The 27,810-nt window shown below is 46.2% G+C and overlaps 1 protein-coding gene across 1 annotated transcript in view; it reads right to left on the bottom strand.

Annotated features, from left to right (window-relative positions):
- Nucleotides 1-27,810, bottom strand: part of CSPG4 (chondroitin sulfate proteoglycan 4) — a 95,376-nt gene that overhangs the window by 31,237 nt on the left and 36,329 nt on the right. The gene's annotated exons all lie outside the window — the stretch shown is intronic.

The raw sequence follows: 27,810 nt of genomic DNA, 5'->3' as shown, positions 1-27,810 counted from the left end.
AATGGGGAGAGAAGCCAGGATTTGGCTGTGGATTGGGTCCAGGGGGTCAGAGTCTTCCCCTAATATTCCCCTCATATTCCCCTCATCCCGCCAAGCAGTCTGTGCTTCTCCCCCTGGTTTAAGTTGATACCTCTTTCAGGAAGTCTGCCCTGATGGATTCCATCCTCTCTTGAACCCTGTGTGCTGTGAGCATACAAGGGCTCTCCAGCTGGGCCGCTTTACGGATGGTGTGCCCACCTGACGATGCTGATCTGTATGCTTTTCCTTCTTGTCTCTTTCTAAATCAGACTGTACAGATCAATAGTAGTAGGCAGCCTTTCTCTGGTGTTTTATGATTTACAAAGTGTTTTATATATGTTTCGTTGTTGTTCAGTTGGTTTATTCACGTTCAGCTCTCTGAGACCCTATTTGGGGTTTTTTGGGCAAAGACACTGCAGTCGTTTTGCCATTTCCTTCTCAGCTTATTTCACAAGTGAGGAAACTGAGACAAATAGGGTTAAATGACTTGCCCAGGGTCACACAGTGAGCAAGTATCTGGACTCTGGCCTTGTTTATTCCAAGTCCAGATCTGAACTCAAGTTTTCCTGAGTCTTGGCCCCACTTTCTCCCCACTGCACCATCTAGCTGCCCTTTATGTAACTTCACCTCATCTAATCCCCCCAACACCCCCGTGTGGTAGGTATCATCATTGTCATGCCTATTTTATGGATGAAGAAACTGAATTTAAGAGAGCTAAGTGACTTGGCCAGGATCTCCCAGTCACTAAGTATCTGAACTCTAGTTTTCTTTATTCCAAGTCCAGTGTTCTAACCACTGAGCCTCCTGGACACCTGCTCATTTGTCACTCAAGCCATACAGTGGCCTCACAGCATCTAGAAAATTCTCCCCAATGACTCATGTCTCTTTCTGTCTGTCTCTGTCTTTCTCTCTGTCACTGTCTCTTTTTCTCTCTCTTCTCTGCCCTCTGCCTAGGGTCTGGCATCCCTTTGATCTACAATTCCAGTATTTCTTGGTCTTAAACACTCAGTGTTTTGTTTTAAAAAAATCTGATCTGTTGCCTCTGAGTCATCTCAGTCTTCCTGTTCTAGGAGGCAGTTGTGGTGCCATGGAAAGAAGGCTGGATATGCAGTTGGAGAACCTGGGTTCAAATCCAACATCTGGTACTCACTACCTGCATGATCCTGGGCAAAGCATTTCCCCTCTCTAGGCCTCAGTTTCCTCATCTATAAAAACAAGGGGGATGAATTGGATAATCTTGGCTGGCTGTTCATGGGATAAATGCTTTTTTGACCACAGTCACTGATTCAACTGTTTATGGAGACACCAGCATCTGTGGAGGAAGGACCTGCCCCATGGAAATGGCAGGATTTGAATATGGAGTCTTGTGTTGCTGTGTATGTTTCTCTTTCTTCTCTCTCTCTCTATTAAGACTGGGTGAGGATCCTGTCTAAATTTCACTCTGGGTCCCCATTTAGTGACTGACTGTAATGATGGGGTTAAAGTAGAGATTTTCATACTTGAAGGAGGAAGTAAACTGTGGTAAGCATTTCTGATAATGATGAGGATAAGATGTTCTTACAGCTAGGCTGGCTTCCTTCCTGCCTGGACATTCTTCCAGCTGGGGCCACATGATCCCTACCTGCAGCCTTAGTCCTGGGACCAATCTATTCTTTGGGCAAAAGGAAATACTGAGTGTGGTCTGGATATGTGTTGAGTGAGGTCCCTTCCTGCTCTAAATCTTTGATTCCATGATCTTATGATTGGATGACACTGAATTTAGATCCTGGCTTAGGCCCTGTGGCTTTAAGCAAGTCATTCAACCTTTCTGATCATCCGTCCCTCTTTTCTATAAAATAAGGGTGCTCAACTACATGACTTCTGAGGTCCCTTGCAATTCTAAAGCTATGGTTCTCACTTTTTTCATTTTCCTTTGCTGTTTTACTTTCTTTTGCCTGCCTCTAAGTGTGGGTGTCCTTCAACATTCCCCCCTCCCTTCCACCTAAGACTGTTCCTGGTCCTCTTCTCTTTCTCTATAGTCTCTCCCTTGGCAATCTCACTTTCCATGAACTATTAACTCTTTGTAGATGATGACCAAATTCAGCCTAGCATCTCTACATTTGTAGCTCCTTGCTGGATATCTACACCTGATGACATCCTGCCAACATCTCAGTCAACATATCCCAAAACAAACTCATAATCCTCTCTCTCAATCCTTTTCTTCCTAATTTCTCTTTTTCTGTTGACACTGACATTCTCCTAGGCACTTTGACTGGGAATATTAGAGTCATCTGTGAATCTTCCCCCTCCCTAATAATCCAAATACAATCATTTGTTAAGTCCTATTTGATTTTATCTTTCTAATATCTCTCATATCTTTCTCCTTTTCCCCTATTCATACTGCATACTTGTTTCTTGTCACCTTTTTTCTTGTCTCTTAATTGATTTTTGTTCCATTAGTCTCTGTAACCTCATCCAATCTACCCTTTACTCAACTGCTAAAATAATCTTCCCCATTTAAAAGTCTGAGTGGTACTCCCTTGCTCAAAAATCTTCAACAGCAACCTATTGTCTATAGGATCAAATAAATCTCTTTATCTTGACATTTAAGACTTTCCACAATCTGAATCCAACATTTTCTTTTTAAGAGCATTAAAAAAATAATGTAATAAGTGTTTGACAAATGCCTAGATCACCTTAGATGGAGGCACCCATGTGGAAGACACTGAGGACCTGCTCCTTGGAGATATGGAGAACTGGTGTGCATGTGCACTTTCAGGTTGGCCTACCTTGTGGTTGGGAGCAGTCTTTTTCCATTAGTTGCTTAGCTGTAACTATTCATTTCTTTATAAAATTACTTTTTAAAGCATTCTTTTTCCTTGCATTCTAGTCTAGTGGGAAGGACTCATTCATATACAGACCTCTTCCACTTGTCCCACTCCCACCCTTAAGCCATGTAGCTCTGGAATATGAGGCTTAGGGTTTTAGTCTTCTTTCATTTGTCCTTTTCTTTCCATGTGCAGGGAGCTCAGTCAATGACCCTGGAGGTGGAGTCATGGGGATATTGGATCCCAGTATTCCAGGCCAAATGTGGCACCCAACCCTGCAGGAAAAGGCTAGTTCAGTGGGGCTTTGGACTGGAACTTGATGAGACCAATGCTGTGCAGGAATCAAGTTAAGCCTTGAGTCTAATCCCCTTCTTCTTCCCAGAAACTGAGGTGTTACTGGAGGCATTATGCCCCCAAGATGGAATTTTGTTCCTATTATGCCTTTGCAACAACTAGTCCTTTGTCAAAGTTAAAGCAGGTTAAGTAGTGAATGGAACTAGGGTGCCAGTTACTGACCCCTAAAACAGGGAGGAACAGAATTGTTGGGGGTTTAAGCCAATGCCAGTCGGGAAGAGAATCTTCCACCATCTAAGAGTCCCAAAGAAGGAGTAGGGTATTCACATACTTGGCCTCAGAGAGTGGAGCCAGAGCAAACCCATGTTATACTATGAACTTAGCAATCATTAACGGACACGCACATTTAAATATACAAAGAACAAAAAAGAAGATTATATAGGAAAGGAAGGAGATTATATATGTGAGCTTCTCTTATGCAGTTTATTTTTAAAATATACATTAAATTTAATAAGGTACTTATAAAATTACCCTGTTTGTCTGAGCTTTTTTTTTGCCCAACCATATTTCCTATTCCTCTCCTTTACACAGGCTGTGTTCCAACCCAAGTCAGCCACCAGATCATCTCTGACCTTGACCTTCAACATCCTGTCTCTCTTTCAAGAAATTTTCCCTGTTACCCACAGATGAAAGCCATGTCTCCTTCCTCTTCTTAGTATTCTTTGTCTATATTTTCTCTTTATCTTTCTTATTTATTCCACCTCGTATTATATTTATTTATGCATCTGTTGCGTATCCCAGCTATTAGCTTATAAACTCCTTGAGGGCAGAGACCTTTTCCACCTTTGTCTTTGCTTCCTCCAGGCCCTGTCCACAAAAAGAGCTTGACATGTGGAGCTACTTAGAATGTGGCTAGAAGGATCAAGGTGGCCCCTTCTGGAGCTGGAGACAGGAAGATCTGAGTTCTAACCTTGGAGAGTTACTAGCTGTGTGACCTTGGGCAAGTGTTTGCCTCAGTTTCCTCATCTGTAAAATGAGTTGAAGAAGGAAATGGAAAATCACTCTAGTATCTTTGCTAAGAAAAGCCCAGATGGGGTCACAGAGAGCTGAACACAACTGAAATGACTGAGCAACAACCATGGAAGGGAAGGCAGTAGTAGCTGTGGGGGACCGGGAGAGGTCCCCTTGGAGAAGGTAGCTCTTGAAATGAATTTCAAAGGAAGTCAGGGATTCCTATAAAATGGAGGTTCAGAATGAGAGCATTCCAGTCATGTAGGACAAAGGCATGGAGGTGAGAGATGGACCAGTGTGTTTGAGGAATATGAAGTAGGCTGATATGCCTGGACTACAGAGTCTATTGACGGGAGGAATGTGTTAAAATACCAGTTAGTAAGGCAAGATCTAGGTTGTGAAGAGCTTTAAAACTTAAATGGAGGAATTAACGAAGGAATTTATATTTGATCCTATAAGTAATTATGATTCCACTGGAGTTTATTGAGTAGGAAGGTGACATGGTCAGACCTACTCAATATGGCCTCAGGACCTTGTATCTGGTCTGTTGTGATTTTGGATGCCGGTCTCTTCTCTTTCCATCTCTTCCTCTGCCTCATTTCCAAATTCATTCTTCCTCCTCAGGTATGCCACTTTTCCCTCTTTTCCTGTCCCTTGCCCCTACTCTGGCTTCGCTTTTCAGTCCTGACCTTCTAGTTAGTCAGTCCAACCTCAGACTGCTCCCCATTAGGAACCCTTTGCCTCCTTGCTCTGCCATGGTTCCCACCTTGCCAAACAAAGCCCTGGGTTAACCCCACTCTCCACCTTCTCAGCTCCTACTCAGGTGGCACTGCAGATGGATGGTGGGATGCACAACCATGCTGAGAGTGTCCACTAGAAATTCATGTTCCCTAATGTCAGCTGGGCTCTCCCTGCTGCATATAGTTCCTTCTATTCCCCTATAGCAGCTCTGCTGAATCTCTTCTTTCCTTGTATTGCTTACATAACTACAGTTCCCTTCCCTCTTACTAAAGGACATGGCCCCCTATGTTACTGAGAACACAGAGACTATATAGCTGGAGCAAACTCTTCTCCCCCTAGTCTGCACCTCAAAGATACCATCATCCCCCAGTGTCCCTTCCTTTGTTTCAGTTTCTTCCATGGAAACGACAGCAAAGGAAGAGTGAATGGAAACCCTCTTGTCACCATCAACTTCTCTACTCCCACCCCGATTCCATCCCATCCTATTTTCTTCAGAAGTTTCCTCCTTTGATTATTTCCTTCCACAGCTCCCTCTTACTCCCATCTCTCTTTGTCAGTTGCCTCTTCTCTGCTGGCTATAAACATGTTCAGGTCCAGTCCATCCTTGAAAAAACTGCATTGGAACTTTTCACCCCCTCAAACTATCATCCTAGATCCTTCCTCCTTTTCACAGACCATCTCTTAGAAAGAGCCATGTTTACCACCTGCTTCCTTACCTCAGCTCCCTTCTGAACCCCCTGTCATTGGCTTTTAACCCCAATGGTGGAGGCACCTGTTTTCTCCAAAATTACCAACGATCTCTTCATTGCTAAATCTTTGGTTCTTTTCTTGTTTCCTTTCTCAGTCCTTGTCCTCTTGGGCCCCTTTGCAGAATGTGACACTGTCAATCACCCCCTTCTTGATACTTTTCTCTGTTGAGATTTTCATGACACAATTCTCTCCTTGTTCTCCTCCTACGTATCTGACTGCTCCTTCTCAGTATCTGTTGCTGGATTTTCATCCCTGTCATACTCACTCACTGTGTATAGAACCCTAAGGTTCTGTCTTATGTCTTTCTTTCTGTCTCTTTCTCTCTCTCCTCTTATTGCTCCCCATTTCTCCCCCTCTTCCCTATGCTAACACAATGCTATCTTATTTTGTAATCTCCATAGCTATCATGGGTTTAAATATAATCTCTATTTAGATGACTCACCAGTCCGTATATCTAGTCCTAATCTCTCTCTGAACTCCTGCCTCATCATCAGCTGCCTTTTGGAACTCTCAAACTGGATGTCCCACAGACATCTTAAATTCAGCATGTCCAAAACCAAGCTCATCACCTTTCCCTACAAATCTTCCCCTCTGCCTAATTTCCCTGTTACTGGCTGAAGCATTGCCATCATCCCAAACAAACACCCAGGCTCACAGCTCAATGATATATTTGACCCCTTACTCACACTTACCCCACATCTCCAGTTTGTCACACGATTTTGTCATTTCTACCTTCATATCTTCCTTCCCTCCCCTCACACAGCTACCACCTTTGCTCAGGTCCTCATCACTTTTCTCTAACTGGTTAACCTGCCTAAAGTCTCTCCTTATTCCAATCCATCTACCACTCAGCAGGTAAAGTGATTTTCCTAAAGCAGAAATCTGTCTATGTTAATATACTTCTCAATAAACTTCAATGTTTCCCTACTACCTCTAGGATCTAAAAGTCCTCTGTGTGGCATTTAAGACTTCCCATCACTTGGCCCCTTTCTACTACTTAATTCTACAATCTAACTACATTGACTTACTTACTGTTCCGTGAACATGATACAATCTCCTATCTCCATGCATGTCCACTGACTGTGCCCCATGCCTGGAATGTTCTATTCTCTTATTTCGACCTTAGTTTCTCTGTCTTCCTTCAAGACTCAGCTCAAATTCAGCCTTCTTCAGGGGGCTTTTCCTATTCCCCCCAGCTCTAAGTGCCTTCCCACCTTCCATTTAATCTGAATATTTTTGGTAGATAGCTTATCTACATCCTCCGTTAGATCATAAGCTCCTTGAGGGCAAGAACTCTTCCTTCCTTCCTTCCTTCCTTCCTTCCTTCCTTCCTTCCTTCCTTCCTTCCTTCCTTCCTCTTTCTTTTGTGTGTATATGTCTGTTCCTAGCACAAAATCTCGGGCTTGTAGTTTAATAAATGTTTGTTGATGGATCTTGGCATTATCATCAATTCCTCCCTCTCTCCTCATGCCCCTTGTGCAATGATCAGTTGCCTTATCTTGTCAGTTTTGCTCCCACAACATCTTTTGCATTTTTCCCCTTCTCTCTACTCACAGAACCCCCACTCTAGAACCATCTCTCATCACCTCTCCTTTGGAAATCTCAAAAGCTTCCTAATTAGTTCCTCCACCTTTCCTTTTGCCCTCCTCCAGGCCATATTTCACCCAGCTGGAAAGTGTTATTCCTAAAGAATATGTCTGATCATGTCATTCCCCTAGTCAAAAATCTTAAGTGGCTCCCTATTGCCCCCACGATTAAGTACAAGTTCTTCAGCTTGAAATCCATTTTCCAGACTCATTCACATGACTTCCATTCATATAGTCTTCATTCTGGCTAAACCAGCCTCCTCATATTCTCCAAACTCAACATTCTATTTCTCTTTTCAGTGACTTTCCATGCCCTCTCTCTTTATCTCTGTCTTAGAATCTTCAGCCTTCTCTAGGGATCAGCTCTGATGCCCTCTCCAGAAGGAAGGCCTTCCTTACTCTCAGAGATGGTAGGGCTCCCTCCCTTCTCAAATGATCTACACACCTACTCTTTCCTGCAAATGTTGTATCCCAATGGTAGAAGGTAAGTTGCAATGGTTGGCTAGTTTTCTTTTCCTCTCTCTCCTTTTTTTTAAACTTTGTATCTCCAGTGCCTAGCACAGAGCTTTGAGAAAGGTGGGTACCTAACAAGTAGTCATCCAAGGAAGGAGAATGAATGAGAGGTTTGGCTTTTTGTTCAAAGCATTGCTCTGAGTGCCAGTTTGACTTTAAATGCCCTCGTGGAGGAGATAGCTGAGTGAAGCACCTCTGGTGGCTCCAAACTAATTCTTATCAGAACTTTAAGCAGGGGATGGAGTGTCTCCTCCAGAAGGAGGTCAATGCTGAATGGTTTATTGTTGGGAGAACATGCTACGTTGAATCTGTGTCTGGGCCTAGAAGCCAGTCTGTGGCCACAATTAGATGGCCAGTCTGAGGTTGAGTTTAGGGGACACCTCTGGGGTAAGGTTAGGATGGGGATTGGAACATGCCAATATGGAGGCCTTGGTGCTATGGTTAGTGTTGCCAGGACTCAGGGATCAGGAATAAACAAACTTCTCGAAGGTTCCTTCCTCTCTTTAGCTCTACTCACTACCTGGCCTGGGTTAAAAAATCAAGAAAGTTTCCAGGGAAAGCCTGTGTGACCCCGGCCCTGAGAAGGCCGTGAAGACTAAAGCCTTGGTTCCCTTCCTTGTTGCCTGCCTTGGGCCTTGGCTCAAAGGCTGCAACAAACAACCTTTACTAGCCTGGCGCTCCTGGTTCATAAAACACCCCAGCAGGTCTATGTCCTCCACTGACCTCTCTGCCTGCCTCTCTTTAAGTCATTCTCTTCTGGACTGCTGATTCTGAGTCAGCCAATGGCATCTTTCCTTAGTGACTCATTCGAGCAGAGCCCAAGGTTACCCACACCCTGTCATTTCTCAACATGGCATAGTAGATGGTGGGTTCAAATCCTGGCCCTGACTCTAGTTGTATGACCCCAGTTGTATGACCCTAGTTGTATGAACCTCTCCGAGACTCCATTTGCTTATCTGTAAGTGGAGGAGTTTGGACTATTTTCCTCCAATTTCCTTTCTACCTCTAAATCTTATGATTATTTCGTACCTACTATGTGCTAGGCACTGTGCTCAGCACCGGCAATAAAGACATTTGTTAAATATTTACTGCCTTCAAAGGGCTTATAGTCTAGTAGGTGTGGGTATATGTGCGTATGTGTGTGTGTGTGCGCACACATGCACACGCATATCTGGATACAACATGTATACAAGTAAGTAAATACAAAGTCACTTGAAGAGGAAGAGAAGTATGAATAACGAGGTGGGATCAGGAAAGACTTCTTATAGGAGGAGGCATCTGAGCTATGCTTTGGAGAAGTCAAGGATGAGGTGGCTGAGACCATCTGATTCAGACTCCTCTTATAAATGACATGTTGTAGATGGAAAAACTGAACCTTGTGCTGACTTGCTCGAGGTCACTTGGACAGTATGCGTCAGAATCGGGACCCGATTTCAAGTCTCCTGGCTTAAAGGCCAATGACCTTCCCACAGCCCCACCTTACTTTTCTACACTGGGAGCCGCCTGCAGGATGAGACTTCATGCCTCTCCAGGCCAGGGGCTTCCTGAGGGCATGGTGCCTGGACCAAGGTTTTCTCCTTCCTGGGTACTCAGTTTATGACATTGACAGATTGGTTTCCCTGTACCTTAAGATTCAAGGCCTCTGCTTTCTTGACATGATTTCTTTTGGAACTTGGCATCTGTCTCCTGTTTTTGGATGACCAACCTCACCTGACCGGCACTCTGCCAGTAGCCATACAAGGGAAAGAAAGGTTCCTGGGCAGGGAGGTGGGGGCCGGGGAGACAACTGGCCCCAGCCCGAGGCAGGCTTCTGAAAGCCCTGGAAATGAACCTAGTCCTGGCACAAGCCCCTTCCCTCTTATCCCTTCCTTGAGTATGCAAAACTGGTTTTCTAAACCAGCGGAGTTTTTCCACTGGGACGGATCATCTGAGAACAGGAAGGGACTTTGGAGATCATCCCACCCCCCAACTTGTTTTAAAGATAAAGAAGAGTTAGGTGTCTGGGCCATCACACTACATCCTGGGATCTGTGAGTGCCAAGGGTTTGGGGGCAATGGTGAGAGTATTGCCAAAGCCTTTTTTGTTAGGGACCCCTTCAGCAGCCTGGAGAATCCTAAAGACCCCTTCTCAGATGGATGTCTTAAATGTATAAGATAAGATACAAAGGCAAACCTATTCTATTAAAATACAGTTATCAAAATATTTAAAAACCAAACCTATAAACCCCCAAGTTAAGAACTCCTAACTAGGGGGATGCCTTAGCTCCCCATGGATTTAAGGTGAGAGTCTTACATTGGGCTCATCATAGCTGGAAAAATCTCCTTGGACGGCTTCTTACAAATGAATCATGAGGCATTTTGTGATAGCTTACTATATGGCCCATTCTGAGGAAGTCACTGAGGTGGCGAATGGGAAAAGAGAGGCTTCTTGCTTTTAGGGAGCTCACATTCCAGTTTGGGGAGATAAGATTCCTTATACAAAACCACTGGTTTTGGAGTCAAGGGGTTCAGCACTTCCTTTGATATTTATTACCTGAGCTACCCTGTGAAAGGTACAACCTCCCTGTGTCTCAGCTTCCTTATCTGTAAAATAGAAGGGTTGGACTAGATGCTCTTTGAGGTCCCTTCCAGCTTCAAGTCTTTGATCTACACTTTTGATAGGCCCCCTAGCAACAGATCCTCACATATTCTGTCCTCTTGTGGGCATGGCCAAAGGCAGGTTACAGATATTTTGACTTTTTTCACTTAATGGTCTCAGCTTCGAGAGGTTAAAGATAACAGACTGATCATCCTCGCCTTAAAACTTTGACTGTCACAGGTCCAGGAACATGCTGAGGACATGTAGGGTGGGCTGGTCATGGAACCAGAAGAAGATAGATCAATCAAGGATTACACTGGTTTTTATGAAATATTGAAGACCAAGAGGAAGGAAGACCTCTGGCATCTTGAGAGGATTGTCCACCAGTGGTCTTTGGAAAGACATGAATAAGCATTTAATAGAATAAGAAAGTGTGGCTGGTTACGATCTGTATAGCAGAGGGAGAGACCACCCTGATGATGATAGGAGCAAAGATTTGGACCAGAAGAGACCTTGAAGGTCTTTGAGCCCAACCCCCTTATTGTCCAGTACAGATGAAGAACTACTGCCCAGAGAAGTTACAACTAGTGTAACTGGGATTCGAAACCAGGTCATTTGACTCCAAATCAAACATTCTTTCTACCGAATGATGCACAGACCCACATCAAAGTCTAGAACCTAGGACAGTGTCTTGCCTAGAGTGGGTGATTCAGTAAATGCTGAATGAGGTTCTCCCACTGGTTGGTGGGCTGCGATTGTTCTCTGCTTCTGAGGATGGGGAAAAGTTGTGGGTGTGTGGGAGGAAGAGGATTGGCTCTTATTCTAGGTGTTAGTGGTTTCTTCTTGCCTCCTTTTCTTTTTCTGTCCTTCAGGGATCCTTCATCTTGGGGTATGAGGGGAAAGACACATGGCTGAATTTGGAAAGTCCTGATACTGGGGTAGCAGAAATGGCAATGGGTTTTCTCCAGGGCTAGTCAGACCCTAATGGGTAGGTCTGGTGTGGGGGGTCACTTTCCCCTATGCCCTGAAGAGGCAATGATGCCCATGGTCTTCCCTGGAGCAAAATGGATAATAGTAATCTGTGCCTACAGGTGGACAAACTGTCCATAGACCTAGTTTGGCCCAGCTTACCCATGCTCCACATGCTACCCACCCAGGCACTCATGGCACAGGGGACTAGGTCCCTGTAGTTTATCACAGGCAGAAAAAAGGGAGAGAGAGAGAGAGAGAGAGAGAGAGAGAGAGAGAGAGAGAGAGAGAGAGAGAGAGAGAGGGAATCAGCGAGAGTGCTATAGAGACACAGACAATGAGAGATGGTGGCTGAGACATAGGCATACACAGATATACTGAGTAAATCAGAGGTAGAGCTATACACACTGAAAGGGAGAGGAGAAGCATATAGAGAAAGAGAAAGAATGAAAGAGAGATAAAGACATAGAGTGATATCCTGAAAGATAGAGACAGAGGGCTTGAAGAGAGAGACATAGAAGGAAAGAGAATAAGAGGGAGACTGAGAGGGAACTAAACACATAGAGACAGATGCAAAGGGATAGAGAGAGAGAGAGAGAGACATATACAGAAAAGGAATAAGAAAATGAGAGGGGGAGGGAGAGAGGCAAAAAGAGAGGAGGAAAAAAGGAAAAGGAAGAGGGAGAAAGAAAGTGGGGGAGAGACAGATAGGAAGACAGAAAGAGAGAGAAAGAGGAAGAAAGAGAAAGTGGAGGAGATGGACAGAGAGAGAGAGAGAGAGAGAGAGAGAGAGAGAGAGAGAGAGAGAGAGAGAGAGACTGAGAGAGACTGAGAGAGACTGAGAGAGACTCAGTGAGATACAGGAGACAGTGGCCTGGCAGAGAAGAAGAGTCGGAAGGTGAGCGCAGGCCAGGCGGGCAGGCTGTTAGCCTGTCACAATTTCCAAACTCCAGGCCAAACTCCAGGTCTCCTAAACTGCTGTTTTTCAGTGAAAGGGGTGGGGTGGGTGGAGACCCTGGTTCCGCTCTCCTGTTCCCAGTGCCCCCTAATTCTCCCGTCTCCCAACCCCACCCTGGGGGACAGAGCACAACCTGGTCCTCTGTAAGCACCCTTCTGCCCCCACCCACAGGAAAGAGGCTGGGCTGGGAGCTCTCAATGGACCGATTCAGGCTCTGGGAGGCTCTGGAAAGTGTCTTCTCTCCCGCTTCCTCCAATCCCTTTCTCCTTGGCCCCTCTCTTGCTCACATGTCTTGTGGCCAAATGGTCCTCTGCTTCTCCTTCCAGAAAGGATCTCTCTCTAGATCTCTCTGCTGGAGCTCACGTCAAGGGCCCTCTGACTGTTTTGCCCAGTAGTTACAACCCAGAGCAAATAGAAACAACCTTCCAGTTTCAATCCGGGGCTACGAGTTACAGAATCTTAGGGTAGAAAGAGAGCATAGATGCCACCTAAAGCCCTCTGGACCGAAAAAAAAAATTCCCTCCCTTCCAAACCTGACAAATGGAAGAGCTCCCCTGGGGGCAGGGTCCCACTTGGCTGCTGAAGGCAGCCTGTTCTACTTTGGAAGATAGACTTTCATTGCTAGGATATTTTTCCTTGGAACAAACTAGAATCCCCGAAACATAGTTTACTCTGTAATGTAGTGATACTGACCTCGAGTATCTCTGGGAATTGTCTTTGACTGACTCCCATGCCTGCAGTGCTCTCCCACCTCCTCTCTGCTTCTGGGCTTCTTCCTTCAGCTTCAGCTAAGATCCCATCCCTTCCAAGGAGCCTTTCTCAATCCCCTTTAATTTTAGCACCTTCTATCTGTTAATTATCTCCCATGTATCCTATCTATATCTCATTGGTACATAATTGTTTGTGTGTTGTTCCCCGGCCCCCAATTCAATTATTAGCTTTTTCAGAGCTGAAGATTGGTTTTTATCTTTTTTTTGTATTCTTGGCACTTAGCACAATGACTGGCACATAGTAGGTACTTAATACTTCTCGACTTGAAACTTCCATCCCCTTCTACTTGGGCCAAATAGAATGAATCAAAACTCTTTTCCATGAGACAACTCATTGGATATTTGAATGTAGCCTTTACATCCCCTTGAGTTTTCTCTTCCCCAGATTAAAAGTCTTTAGTTCCATGAATAGGGTCTCCAAAAGGCCTGAACTGGTTGCCCTCCCCTGCACATTCTCCAACTAGTACATGTCTTCCTTCTAACTGAACACAGTCTTGAATGACAGCACATTCTATGGATGGTCTGAGTAGGGCAGTGTATAGAGGATCTATCCTTTCTCCGAGTTGGTACTTTGCTTCTAATATGGCCTCTCCAAACCCTCCCAATCCTGTAAGATCTCATGAGCTTTTTGGCTGCCATATTACACTGCTGACTCATATTGGACTTGGTGTACCCTAAAATGTTCAGGTCAACTGTTTGACCCAAATGACATCACCATTTGCCCCTTAGCAATAGATGGCAGTCATTTTAGTATGGCTGAAGATTTTCACGGCTATTAATGCATAGGCTTTTCATTTATTAAAAAATATGAATGCATTTCATTAAAATACTTATAATTGACTTTCTAGTTAAAAAAACTCACTAATAATAGCTAATATTGACATAATACATTAAGGTTTGGGAAGCACTTTACATGTTATTTCATTTAGTCCTTGTAACAACCCTGTGAAATAGGTACCATTATCATTCCCATTTTAGGATACTGAGGCACAGAGAGGTTAAATGGCTTGCCTAGGGTCACACAGGAAGTATCTGAGGCAGGATTTGCACCAAGGTCTCCTTGACTCCAAGGCCCCACTGAGCCACTATTCGAAACAAGGTTCTATTTACAAAAATTTGCTCATTAGACAGTAAATCAATCAACAGATGCTTACTGAATACCTACTATGTGCTAGACAGTATAGCAAGGTGCTGAGGATAAGGAGTTGACCTCAAAGCAAGAGAGCTGTGTCTCTGTTACACACTGACCCTGGGTCAGTTACTTAAATTCTGGGTTCTGGGCAATCCTCTGAGACTCCTCATCTGTGGTAATGAAACAATGTCCAGATCCTCATTTTCACTGAGAGCCTTGCTGAACTTCGAACACCACTTATTGGACAATCTGAACTTGTCTAGTCATATCTAGAAAGGCCTGGTTTGTGAGTTTGCCCGGACGGAGGTGGAGGATCCTTGGGGCTGGAGGTGGAGGTGGAGGTGCTGAAGAGAAACTCTAGACCTAGGGCTCAGTTCTGTGCCTGACTTCTACCTGAAGTCTCTTTCTGTACCTGTTTGATTGCTCTGGGTAGCTGCTGATGGTCCTGAATCCCTCACTTCTCTCCCTTCCAGAGAAATTCCCAAGGACACTCATGGTACCAGTGTCTCTTCTCTGTAAGGTGTAAGCTCTCCTGAGTCTGGGAAGTCACGATAATGATCACCATTTATATAGTGCTTCAAACTTTGCATGAAACTTCTATACGTGACCTTATTTGGCCCTCAATAGCTTTGGCCACTATGGGGCCAAGAATAACTGAGGTAAGGTAGGATAAGTATTATTCTTCTCATCTTACAGATGTGGAAATGGAGGCTGGGAAAGCTTAAGGAATTTATCTGGGGGCATACAGCTAGTGAGTGTCCACACTGCAGGATCCCAGAATGCAGGGCTGATATTCTATCTCCAGTGGCATGAAGCTTTGTTGGTTTTGGGGGAAGAAGAGGAAATCAGGGGATGTTATCCTCTAGATTGCGTCGAGAGATGGGAGTTCCAATTAACCTTCATTAACTAATCAATCCATATCAACCCAATCAACACCAATTCACTGTGTAAACTTGAGGAACTTCTCTCAGAATCTCAGTTTCCTTTTCTTTCTTATAAAATAAGGTTGGACTAGATTGGGAGTAGGGAATCTGTGACCTTGAGACCACACATGACTCTCTAAGTCCTTGAGTGAGGCCCTGTGACTGAATGCAAACTTCCCAGATTCCCTTAATAAAAGGATTTGTTCTGTGAAGTTTGGATTCAGTCAAAGGACCACACTTAAGGACCTCCACCTGTGGCTTCGAAGCCGAAGGTCCCCCACCCCTGGACTAGATGGTCTCTAGCTCAACCTTCCAACTTCTAGTTTCTCTCCAGATTTAATTCTCTGGTTCTAAGATCATCAAACTCTGAATTGGAAGGACCTAATATCCCTCATCTGGGACAACTTTGCACCTAATATAAGAGCCATGCACCTTCCCCTCATTACAATATATCTGATAGGTGCCTAAACATTCCCAGTGTTGCAGAGCTCACTACCTCACAAGGCAGTGCACTAGTGAGGAAATGAAGTCTCACCTTCTTTATTCTCCACAATCAGGAAGATGGTTCATATTATATATGTTCCCCTCTTCCATTTACTCTGTATTTATCTTGTATATACTGATCTATGTATAGGTTGCCTCTCTCATTTAAATATGAGCTCCTTGAGCACTGGGTTGGTACTTAGTATGGTGCCTGACACACAGTAAGTGCTTGACAAATGTTTGTTGACTGACTGCTTGATGCTGGCAACCAGAGGGTTAATGGCATAAGGTTTTTTGGGAGACAGCCGTGGGTGAGTCAATTTGCTAGGAAGAAGTTGGGGGGCAGTATTGCTTGAGGAGGCTAAGGGAAAGGGAGGCTTAGGAGTAGGGTATGCTACTGGAGATTCTGGACTAGCAGAAGACTCTGTGTGTGTGTGTGTGTGTGTGTGTGTGTGTGTGTGTGTGTGTGTCTATAAGTGTATGTGTGAAGGTACAAACTCGAGCTTGTGTGCTCCTGTGGGTTAGTGAGGAGTGTGTGTCCATGTGTTAACATGAGTGTACGTAGATAGACATGAATGTGTGTGACTACATGTGGGTATGTTTGACACATCTGCCCAAGTCTCTGCCTATAAGCACGCACAAGGATGGGTATGTTTGTGGATGCCAGTGTGCGTTTGAACAAGGGGACATATGTGTTTGGGGTGTCATTGTGAGAGTATATACATAGGGATAGGCATGTGTTGGTGTGAGTGGGTATCAGAGGGAGGCTGTATGTTTGTGGTTCCCGTATTTATATGTGAGAAGGGAGTCTGTGGGTATTAGTGAGCATGTGGGTATATGCCAAGGTGCAGGTGTGTTTGTGGGGGTCAGTGTGTTTGTGCAAGGGGGTATAAGTTTGTGGGGATCCATCTGGGTGGGGGTGTCTACCAGGGTGTGTATAAGGATGAGTGAGGGAGAGGTCTGGGTACTAGGAAGATGGCTAGTTAATTACAGTTGAACTGGATTCAGGAAAACCCAGCCCCAATGCTGGGATGTCTCTCCTCCCTGCCCCTACTCCCTCTCCATGCTAGGTTTCATGAAAGGGGCTGTATGTTCCTGTCTGGTCCCCACCTCTTTCGCAGCTGGGGTTTGTTTAAGGTGGAAAAAAGCCCTGGTGGGCTGAGGGGTAGCCCTGGCTTCAGCTTCCAGCTCCACACAAGACCTGCTTGTCTGGGGCCTGGCGGCCCACCTCTGAGGGGTGGAGGTGGAGTCCTTCCTGTCCCCCACGCCCCCTTCCTGAGCAACAGGGACCCTGGCTGCACAGAGGGAGTCTATGTTCACTGAGCTGGGGTTCTGGCCCCTCTCCCAAGAACAGAGAGCTAGAGTGGTCAGAGGCTGGCCTGGGGGCCATGAGACCAGAGAAGCCAGCCCAGAGGTTTGGGGACTGGGACTACAGCACAGACTATCAACTGCTGAGAATCCCAGATGTTGGAACTGCTGTTAGAGAAAATGCTCTGGTCACCCCATCTTTCCATATTTCCCCCTCTCAAGCCCCACTTCCACAGAGGTGTCAGCTCCAGACCCCAGAAGGCATGGACCGTCTCTTATATGATGCCACATTTAGAGCTAGGGGGACCTCAGAGATCATCTAGTCCAAACTGTTCATTCTACATAGAAGGAAATGGAAGCCTAGAGAGGCTGTGTGATTCTCCCAGTGTCACCCAGTGTTCTTTTCACTGCATCATACATTGAAGAAACTCATAAATGAATCTCAAGGAATGTAAGGAATGAAATATCCCTAGGAGAAAGGAGGATGGGGAAATTTTGGAGTAGTATAGCAAAGAATTAAGCCCATTCTCACACTGACGAAATGCTATATGTAATGAATGTTTTTTCACATACATTATTTACTTAATATTTTAAGGGGAAGATGTCATAAGCATCAGTGTTTTCTCACTCAGCCCCTCCTCAGATGGGAAGGAACACCAGTACTCTACTGGCCAATGCCGTCACCTGGGGGGATGGATAGAACGCCAGCCCCTTGAAGACAGTGCCTGGCACATGGTAAATCTTTGCTGGATTAAATTAAATGAGGAAAAGTATTCCCAAAGGAAGACAGTGACTCCCACAAGGCCACAGAAGTTCGTGCTGGCACAGGAGAAGAATCCTCTCCTTCCGTTATCTCTAATTATTGTGGTTGGCCTAACTCTCCCCCAGCTTTCCCTGGGCCTGCTTCTGGAGGGTGGAGAACACCTAGGCCTTGTCTCCAAAAATCCCAGGGGACACCTCTGGCTCTCACAATAGGGCCCTAGCCCCAGAATTGGTCAGGTTGGTCCCAAGGTGCCTGTGCCTGGGACCTGTGTCCAGGGATATAGGCCCCAGCTGCTCCCTGCCCCCAGAGAAGGGCCCCCATGCCTGCCCTGCCCTTGTTCCATCCCTCCTCCCATCCAGGCTTGCCTCTTGTGAGACAGACACTTGATGCCTCTGCAGCCTGAATGTCTCCGTCTCCCTTTCGTCCACCTGCCAAAGTACAGTAAGCCTGTTCATCTCTCTGGCCCCTGGCAATCTGGCACTCACTTTTCCCGTCTCCTGTTTCCAAGGACCTGGAATCTGCCCACGTCCCTTGTCTTTTCTATGTGCATGTCTGTCATTCCCTGTCACTCAATCTCTCAACCTGTCTCTCTGTCTTTTTCCTTTTTTCTGTGTCCTGTTGTCCTTTTCTGTCTGTGTCTGCTTGTACTTCTCATTTTTTCCTTCTCTTTCCGTGTCCCTCTCTATTAAGTTTCATTTTTCCCTTTCCTCCATCTGGGTCTCTACGTTGGTCTCTTTCTTGGATCTTTCTTTGCCTTCTATCTCCCCCTTGTCTCCATTCCCCAGAGCCCAAGTCAAGGGGTGGGCAGGGAGGGAGAGGCCTGAGGTGAAACCAAGATACGTTTAGAATTTGTGCTTTGCCTCCAATCACAGATCTGGAAGCACTTAACCAATTTAGGCAGGAGGGAGTCTCCGTGTCCATTTTTGATTAGACGAATGGGTGCTTCTGCCCATTTTTTGACTAGCAAACTGAGATACCTATGCCCATATTTTGGTTGAACAAACTGAGGTACCTGTGCCCATTTTTTGGTTGGACAAACTGAGATACCTAAAGGGAAGTTACTTGTCAAAAGACACTCTGAAATCCACAAGTTTGTCACCCATCCATTAACCCATGACACTTCTTTGACCCCCTGTTCCAGGAACCTTTTTGCTGTTTCTCAGGCCTCTCCCTTAGCCTTCCAGGCCCTATTGTGTCCAGGCCAGTCTGCTCCCTGCCACATTCTTTGCACCACTGCAGCCAGGCTGGCCCCTGGCAGCCCAACAGAAGCATTCCTGGGCAGTGGTGGCCTCGTTACTTTATAAGGGAGAAAGCTCTGGAGAGCTGGAGCCGGGTGCGGCTTGGGGTGGCGCTGGGCATGAGTGGAAGCTAGGCTTTCTGGCAGACTGGGAGGTTCATGCATGTGGGTCAGGGAGAGTAAGAGACCCATGTAGGTAGCCATCCACAAAAAGAGATGAAAACTCACTACATGTATGTAGAGAGACGAGAGAGAGCCACACATAGAGACAAATAGAAACTTCAGCAGAGACCCAAAAGCTGAGAGGCACAAAAAGGGGAAAGAGAATGAAATTTAGATAACAGAAGAGCCAGACAGTGAAAAACACCAGCCCTGAGATATACAGGGAGATACAGAAAGAGACCCAGAAAAACACCATCAGACAGAGACCCAGTGCTATCAAGGAGAAGGCACTGGAGGGCATGGGGATGTGGGGGTTGAAATTTAGGCCAAGAGGCTGAATGGGCCTGGGAAAGACAAATGAAGAGACAAGAAAAAAGAGAGGAAAAGATCATGGAGACACAGCAAGAGGTTAAAAAGATAAAAGAGAGGGACATACATGAAAGGTAAATAGTGAGAGAGAAGAAAAATACCCCCCACTCCCCACCTCCTCATGCCTACCATGGAAGGATAGGCTTGGAAATAGGGATGGTAGTTTATTAATTGGTTGGTTGATAAAACCTCCCATATCCTCTTTTCTCCCCCTGCCTAGGCTATCAGGCCTCAAGGTTGAGGGGATACATACCAGGCCTCGATTGTCCCTTAAAGAAATATCCCAAGACAAGTAGGGAGACCATAGGCACAGCCCTGACCCCCTGGGAACTGGAGCATGTAACTGGAGGATTGAGTTAGTCAGTCCACAAGTATTCATCAAGCTAGGCACCATGCTAAGCAAAGGTAAAAGGAGTTCCTGCCTCAACGTTCTAATGGAGGTTGTTGTGTTCATCCTTCATTGACGAAGACCATGCCATCAGAAAAATGATGACATGACTTGCACTTGAGTTTGTTTGGAGTGAGGGAGGGCTGTGCAGGTCACCAGCCTCACTTCTCCTCCAGAGCCATCTGAATCCAGTGACCAGATATTCCTCAGGATGACTGGAGATGACCCAGGGTGCACTGGGAGACCTTGGCCCCTTTAGGCCAAGGTCCATGCAGGTACTCACTTAGGGTGAGGTAACGCCCATTCATTGAACAGGCCTACTTAAAAGAAGCAATCAGGCCATGGCCCGTTTAATGAGGCAAAGAAGAGAAAGACACCAGGCCGGGAGGGATGTGTGGATAACTGGGTGCACAGGAGATCTATTCCGAGAGGGAGAGCAGATCTTCCAGGGCTTGGGAGGAAATCAAAAATCCCAGGCTGAAGGAGATGAGGAAGGAATGCATTCCAGGCATCCAGGCCAGAGTAAAGTCACAGAACTAAGGAGGCCAGGACATGAATCAGGGGTCATCTAGGATTCCATTTTGGCTTAAAACATAAGAGCGTATAAAAGGCAAATGGTGTTAAATAGATCTGGAAAGGGAAGCAGGAGCCAAGATAGCTGGGTGACAGGAGCTGCGTCTGATGCCTTGGGGTTTGGACAATGGGGACCTGGGCCAGCACTGTCCTGAGGCTCTCTCTGGGAGCTGAGTTTGGGGGGCAGGGGTGGGGGAGCAGGCATAGCCCAGTCCAGATGTCTTTCCTGCAAGGTCTCTTGACTAGCTGCCCTCCCTGGCATCCACCCAGATGAACGGCCCTATTTCTGTTCACAGCACCACCATCGTCCCCCACTTATTGAGTCAAAATCTGAATTACTTTTGGCTCTTCCCTCTTCTGTTCCCATATCCAATCAGTTGTCAGGCTATGTCTATAAAAACTCTCCACTTGCCCTTTCCTTGTTTCCCCACTATAATGAAAGTTTCTTGAGGACAGTTATTGTCTTTGTTTTTGTATTTAGCTCCCCACTGTTTAGCACAGTTTTGGGCACAGAGTAAGTGCTTAAGAAATACATTTCTTATTCATCTATCAATCCATCCATCCATCCATTCATTCATTCACTCACTCATTCATCCATTCGTCCCTGTTGCCTCCACCCTAGTTCAAGTCTTGCCTCTCATCCGGACTACTATAATAATTAACTGCCTACTAGGGCACCATTCTTCAATTCATTCTTGACACAACCATCTTCTAGAGTGATCTTCTTAAGGGACCACTTAGACCATGGTGTTTCAAAACGCTTCCCTGGGTCCCAGTGGCTCACAAGATCAAATACAATATCCTCAGCTTGAAGTTCTGTCTAATCTCATCCTATCTTTCCACTATCTTATCTCATATTAATTCCCAGGGCCTTTGACCATGGGAAGAGGTGTTCTAGGGACTTTGTCTTCCCCCATTCCTGGGTGCTAGAATTGTTTTGTCAGGCCCTGTCTATAGGCTTCTGGCTGGAATGGGTTCCCAGGGCAGCTTGGTTTGGTGCCTAGATCACTGGACTTGAGTTAGAGAGACTTGATTTCAGATCTTTCTCCTCAGACAATTACTAGTTGTGTGACCCTAGACAAATCCCTTAACTCCATTCAGACTCAGTTTCCTCAAAGTGTATAGATAATAATAGCACCTAGTTTAGAGGGTTGTTGTGAATATCAGATGAGTTAACATGTCAGGTATTTTGTAGACCTTAGAACTCTATATAAATGTTAGAGAGTATTTATTTTTATCACCACTATTATCAAAATCAAGACTGAATTGGATTTTAAACCAGTAGGTAGGGTCTGTCTATGCAGTCTCCATCACAACTGCTGAGATAGAGCAAGTTATGATCCCTGTCCCTGGGAGGTATGGGATCTCTGGAGTGCCTGAGGAACCTTTCACTTCCCCTTTCCCCACTTCCTTCACCCCAAGAGCTTTCATCTCTCCTCCATTCTTCTACTCTGGGTCCCACACAGAGACATCATTCCCAGCAGAACAGACAAGTGGTCTCTTGGAGAGAGCCCTGCCCTGGGAAAGTATCAGAGGGCTCAGATTCTGGTCTACTTGCTTCGTGACTTTCCGTGTCTGTGGGTTGTGGTTTCCTGGTCTTTAAGATGTGATAAGGCTACTCATAGGAAGGCTGTGAGAAAGGCACTTTGTAAACCTTAAAGCACAACGTAAATGTGAATTAATACGTTACCATTACTTTCTGGACCTCAATTTCCCCCTCTGTAAAATGAGGGTAAATTAGACCAGATTATCTTGGAGATGCCTTCTGGTTCTTACATTCCATGGTTCTTTTTGGCACTTGCAGCACACACAGGGAGTCTGGCTTGAGGTTTGATTGGATATGTTGGGTGTGGGAATGGTTTTTCAGGGAGTTCAAATAGGGGACAAGTGGGACACATAGAAGACTCGTGTGAAGTCCAAGGACTCTTTGTCTCTGTACCCAGATGGGAAGAATTCCATCCTGGGTGGACATAGAGGACCAGCCCACCTTCGGAGCCTGAATGCCTGGAATCTCTTATTCTTAAGAGGTCATCTGCTCTAGCCCCCTATCTCTGGACAGGGCTACTGCCCAAGAGGAGACAGAAAGGTCTTCCACCTCCCGCTGGGCCAGGAATAAAACCTGTAAGTAAGGACTGAGTTCTATTCAGGGTGACTTCATGGGGTCAGAGGGGGTTGCCAGCAACCAACTGTCTCTAATTCAGAAGATGCGTCTCCAGAGACCCCTCAGCTTTGGTGGCCTTTGTCCAGCATAGAATCCAGCCCCTTCTGAGCCAAGCAAGGCCTTCTCTTACTGTTTTTGAAAAAGACTGGATTTTCTGTCTGGTTTCCCCCTCCCCTTCCTTCCCTCTGATCTCTCTAGGCCAGGGGTTCTTAATTTCTTAACACAGACTCTCCAAGGTTCTTGGAGAGATTTCAGGGGGTCTGTATACTTGGATGGGAAAAAAGACTCATATCTTTATATTCACTAACCTCTGGTTTCTTTTCTTATCCTCTGTATCTTATTTTGTGAATTTAAAAACATTCTTCTGAGAAGGGGTCCTGAGGCTTCACCAGAATTCCAAAGGATCCGAGCCACATCACAGAGAAGGTTAAGAACCCCTGCTCTCGGCTCTCAGTTCTTTCATCCTTCCTGGCCTTCACCCCTGTCTCTGTCCCTCAACCCCTATTGAAAAGCAATGGAATCAGAAGGCCTGGGTTCAGTTCCCAAGTGTGGGTGGGGACTTTCTTCTCCCTTCATCTATAAAATGAGGGGGCTACATGAGATGACCTCCAAGTTTCCTTCCCTCCCCGGATCTGGGATTTGCGGAGCCTTCACACTGTTTTTCTCCAACTGTCCTTGGCCTTCCAGCAGGAAGCTGGAGTTGGCTTTTTTTTCCTTCCCCTTCTAACAGTGAATAATAGCTGTAGTTGCTAGCATAGATAAACAGTCAGGGTGGGTGGGTGAGTACACACAGTTACCCCACACAGGCCCATACATGGCTACACTATGTGATGTGTGTGCGAGCATGGACAGCAGCTGGTGTAAGGAAAAGATCACAGTATGAAGAATCCAGGGGCCCTCGGCTGAGGTCCAAGCTTGGAGCCAGGGGGCCCTGGCTGTGGTCCAGATTCTGCCACTATTCTGTACTCAAACCCCTGCCACCTTCTGGGCCTTACATTTCCGGACTATAAAATAAGGAGGGGTTGGGTCATGTGGTTTCTAAGGTCCTTGCCCTTGTATCTAGGCCTGGCATCTTAAACTAGGGAGGAAAGGCTAATCCCCCATATTAACTTCCAGATGGGGATTATGTGAGTTGATTCTCTGTTTTATCAACCAGCCAGTTCATGAATGACTTTCTAACCGTTTATGTTTCCATGATCCAAGTGAACATGGACTCCTCAATTTCCTTCACTCCGTGCTGGACTTAACTACCCCTGCATTTCTGACAACCCTAGTCACTGGGCAGTCGCTGCCTAGGAACAGGGTGGGGGGTTAGGAGGGCTTAGAGAAGGATGCCTGATTCAGGGGAAAGAGTTGGGGTTTAGAGGTGGAAAGAGTTGGTTTTGAATCTCACTGCTCTTACTAGCTGTGTGACCCTGACTCGGATCACTTAACCTCTTTGAACCTCAGTTTTCTCACCTCTGAAATGGTGATGGTAACACCTGCGGCTATTTACCTCATGGGGTTTGCAAAGCACTTTTACAATTATTATCTCCTTTGATCATCACAACAACCCTGGGAGAGAGGGAGATGCTGTCATCACCCCCAACTTACAGATGAGGAAACTGAGGCCCAGAGAGGTTAAGTGAATTGCCTAGTATCTCATAGCTTGTAAGTATCAGAACCCAGGCCTTCCTGACTCCACATCTAACTCTCTCGCCATTGCAACCTCCTCACTACCTCTGGCACAGATGACTAGCTCTGAGACACTGAGAAAGTCACTTATCCTTTGTCTTAGCCTTGGTTCCTCCAAATCTCTTCTCTAATGGCTTCTCCTCCCTACTGTTTCCCTACTTTCAGTAGTTTTTCTTCTTCTTTTCTCCTAGCCAAACCTGAAGTTCTTAGTAGCTGTCACTCCAGAAAGGCTTGGTAATCTCATTTATAGTGAGGGCCTATTTGTACTCTTATTACCAGGGGTGTTTGTTTTAGCAGGGGGAAAAATCTTACCCTAAAGAAATAGAGTTCTGATAGTGGAGTAGTAAATCTCCTGACTGTTGGATGTGAGGAATATTTGGGAGTAGGGGGATACTCCTGGGACCTCTCCATCACACCTGGGACCTCTCCATCACACATGGTCCATATGCAACCTGGTGGAATGGAAGGAGTCCAGAGCTTAGAGTTAGGGCACCTGAACTCAGGGCCCAACTTTGCCACTAACGGAGCATGTGGCCTGTCTGTGCTTCAGTTTCCATATTTAGCAAATGGAGCTGGACAAGAGGAGGGGGATTCTCCAGCTTCTTTGTGCTATACTCCTCTTGGGAAGTCTGGTGGAGCTGATGGGCTGCTCCTTGGAATCAGGGTTTGAAGTCATTGAAGATAACACTCAATTTCAGTTGGAAGTGAGTGAACAGAATGATGTCAATTTTCCCTTCATCTAAATTCACAGACCCCTTGACATCACGTTAATAACTCCTGGACTATGCGATCTTTGAGGTCCCTCTGATCTCTGATCCTTTCTGTCCCTACTGGAAAAGGAGGTTCTGATCATGGTTCCCTACAGACACATGGTCCTGCCGATAGGTCTGAAACCTCGAGACACAATGCCCTTACCTGCTGACCCAGAGATACACCATTAGGTGCCATCTATGGCCTGGTATGAAAGGATCAGAGCCTAGTACAATGAGGCCAGAAGATGTTAGACTTCTCACTGGGATGATTACTTTTACAGAGAGGATGGTTTCCCCAATGCCAGATAGAACTGTCACATACTGAGACCTATCCTTGGCCATAGACATTCCTAAAGGGTGACCTCTAATCCTGGTCAGTCAAGTATATGAATTCAGTTTATCTACTGAGCTACTGATTCCAAGTACAGATTAAGCCCTCAACCATTTCACAAATTAATTTATGCTTGTCTTTATTCACAAGAGGGGCTGGGTGTGGATAGTTTAGAGCATCTCATCCCCATGGATGGAGACATTTCAGAGCTAGCCTCTTGTCAGTGGTGAGAGTGACCAAGGTAAAGAGTACTGCCCAACATTTCCCTGAACTGTTGAGAGTCTTGGTTGATCTTGGCTGAGGTTGGAATTTGCTAGAACTGTCTTCAGTCCTGGACATTTGTCAGTTAGTCAGTCAACAAGCTTTTACTAAGTACCTAGTATGTGCCAAAGAAAAAGTCAGTCAACAAGCTTTTATTAAGTACCTACTATGTGCCCCCAAAAAACGCAAAACTAGTCCTTATCCTTAAGAAGCTCATAGTATAAGGGAGACAGCATGCAAACAAACAGAGCATATATAAGATATAGATAGGGTCACTTTGGTGGTAATTTCAGAGGATGCTTGTGAGAAAGCAGCTATTCTTTGAGATGCTCCAGCTCACTGGTTAAGGAAGCTTCACTGAGGGCAGGCTCAGTGAGCCTGGGTGACCTAAATGTCTCCTGTGGCCAGGGGAAAGGTCTGGGGGAGCCTTGTCCTATGGCCCTTCTGGGAGTTGGGGAGGGCAGAAGGCACAGCCCAGTCCAGACTTCCTTTACTGCAGAATTCCCTGACCAGTCGGTAAGACATTCATACCCCTCCCCGCTCTATTTCACAGCTATTGCCATTCATAATGATGTGCTCCAGTGTCTTGGGGTTGTTGGTTGTGACTGCTGTCTCCCTCCTGATCTGGGATATCTCTTTAAGGTTCAGCCAAGACCTGAGCCTGTATACTCTTAGCCTTGAGGCCTGGTATTCTGGACAGGGGAAAGGAAGGGAAATCCCCCATGTTAGTCTCCAGATGAGGACTGGGTGAGGTTATGTGTGTCTGGCTTACTGCCCCCAGTGTTATCTCTCGAGGGCACGGTCTTCCCATCCAGCTACTGTGCTGGGAATTCACCCAAGAGCAAAGAAGCAAGGATCTTCTGCTTCCAAGGGAGGGGCCCTGCAACCAAGAGAGGACTGCCTACTTTCAGAAAGGACGATGAGTCTCCGCTCCCTATGCATGGAACAGAGAAACCACAGCCAGACATAGGTGCCTGGATGTTTACCTGGGCATGTGGCTTGGGTGTCCTGAAGCGTACACAAGGGGGTGATTGAATGATGAGACTAGGGTAGGGATCCCAGCCCTCTAGGTGGGTGTGAGGCCTGGAAGAGGAAGAGGAGCAAGGGCAAATAAGAGGGTTTGGGAGGAAATCCTGGAGCCCACAGTCCAACCACCTCGGGTTTGGGGTCGGGCAGAGAGGGGATGGAAAAGAGGAGTCTGGCCTGCAGTTGGAGAGGCTGAGGAGGCGGGAGGCAGGCAGTAGGCTTGAGGGAGGGAGTGTTGTGGGGGACAGAAGGAAGCTAAATAGAGCCTTTGTAAAATCCCCTCTGCTTCCCCAGGGCAGGAAGAGGTTGGGCCTGCTGCTGTGGCTGGGGAGGGTGCCAGTGTGTGCTTTCTTCCCTTCTAATTTTTCTCTCTCTCTTGGGAGTCAGGCGGATTTCCGGGCCCGCCCTGGGGCTCCATGTCCCCTCTCTGTTTCTATCCCTTTTCTTCCCCTATTTTCCTCATCAGAGCGGAGGAAGGCACAAAGGGAGGTTCTCTCACCCAAACTGGCAGAGGCCAAGATCTGGGAGAGGATGGTGGTGGGGCCAGTTCACGGGATCACAGAACACAGTTGGAAGGGGCCTTATAGGCAGGAACCCTGAGGGACAAGAGGCAGCGGGGTGGACCCCAAAGGGTGTAAGGCATAGAGAGGTGGAAATCGGTACATCTATTTCCAGGTGTTGCCAAGTGATAGCATCTGGGCTGTGTCCCCTTCCCCTGTGCTGGCGGGGCTGGACCTTTTTGGGTCCTAGAGTCTGGGGACATGTGCTGCTAGCTCCAGGGAACTAGGGAGAGTCTCTCTGGAAACACACACCAGTTCTTGGGGCATTTCATGGATTCTTCCTCTCCTTTAGGGTTTCCTTTGGTGAGTATCAATTTATCTTGGTGACAAGTAGAGAATGTCTGCCCATCCCTGTTTGAGCTATATCTCAGGCTCCCTACCTATAAAATGGGAGAAATCCTGAAGAGCTCATCAGACATGGTGCCTAGAGTGAAGAAGCATGCTTGAAAGGGACCAGAGTCCCGATAGCTGTGAACTTTTCTAAAGGAAAAGGGTCTGGAGGAGCCTTTGGAAGATCTGTGCCTAGATCTGGCAGTGGTGTCCTTAGCTGCAGTCACAGCTGAGGTAGCACCTCTGCCAGGAAGCCCTCCCTGATCACTCTAGCTAGGAGTGCTCTCCCTCTCTTGAAATTCCTTTGAATAGACCAGGGGCAGCCTGGGGTGGTGACAAGGTGGCCCTGGGTTCAGATCCAGCCTCTGACATGCACTTCCTGG

The sequence above is a fragment of the Notamacropus eugenii genome, chromosome 1, assembly GCF_028372415.1.
Source record: "Notamacropus eugenii isolate mMacEug1 chromosome 1, mMacEug1.pri_v2, whole genome shotgun sequence".
Classification (NCBI taxonomy): Eukaryota; Metazoa; Chordata; class Mammalia; order Diprotodontia; family Macropodidae; genus Notamacropus; species Notamacropus eugenii.
Note: the sequence above shows the minus strand (reverse complement) of the source record. Positions and strands in the feature narration are given on the sequence as shown.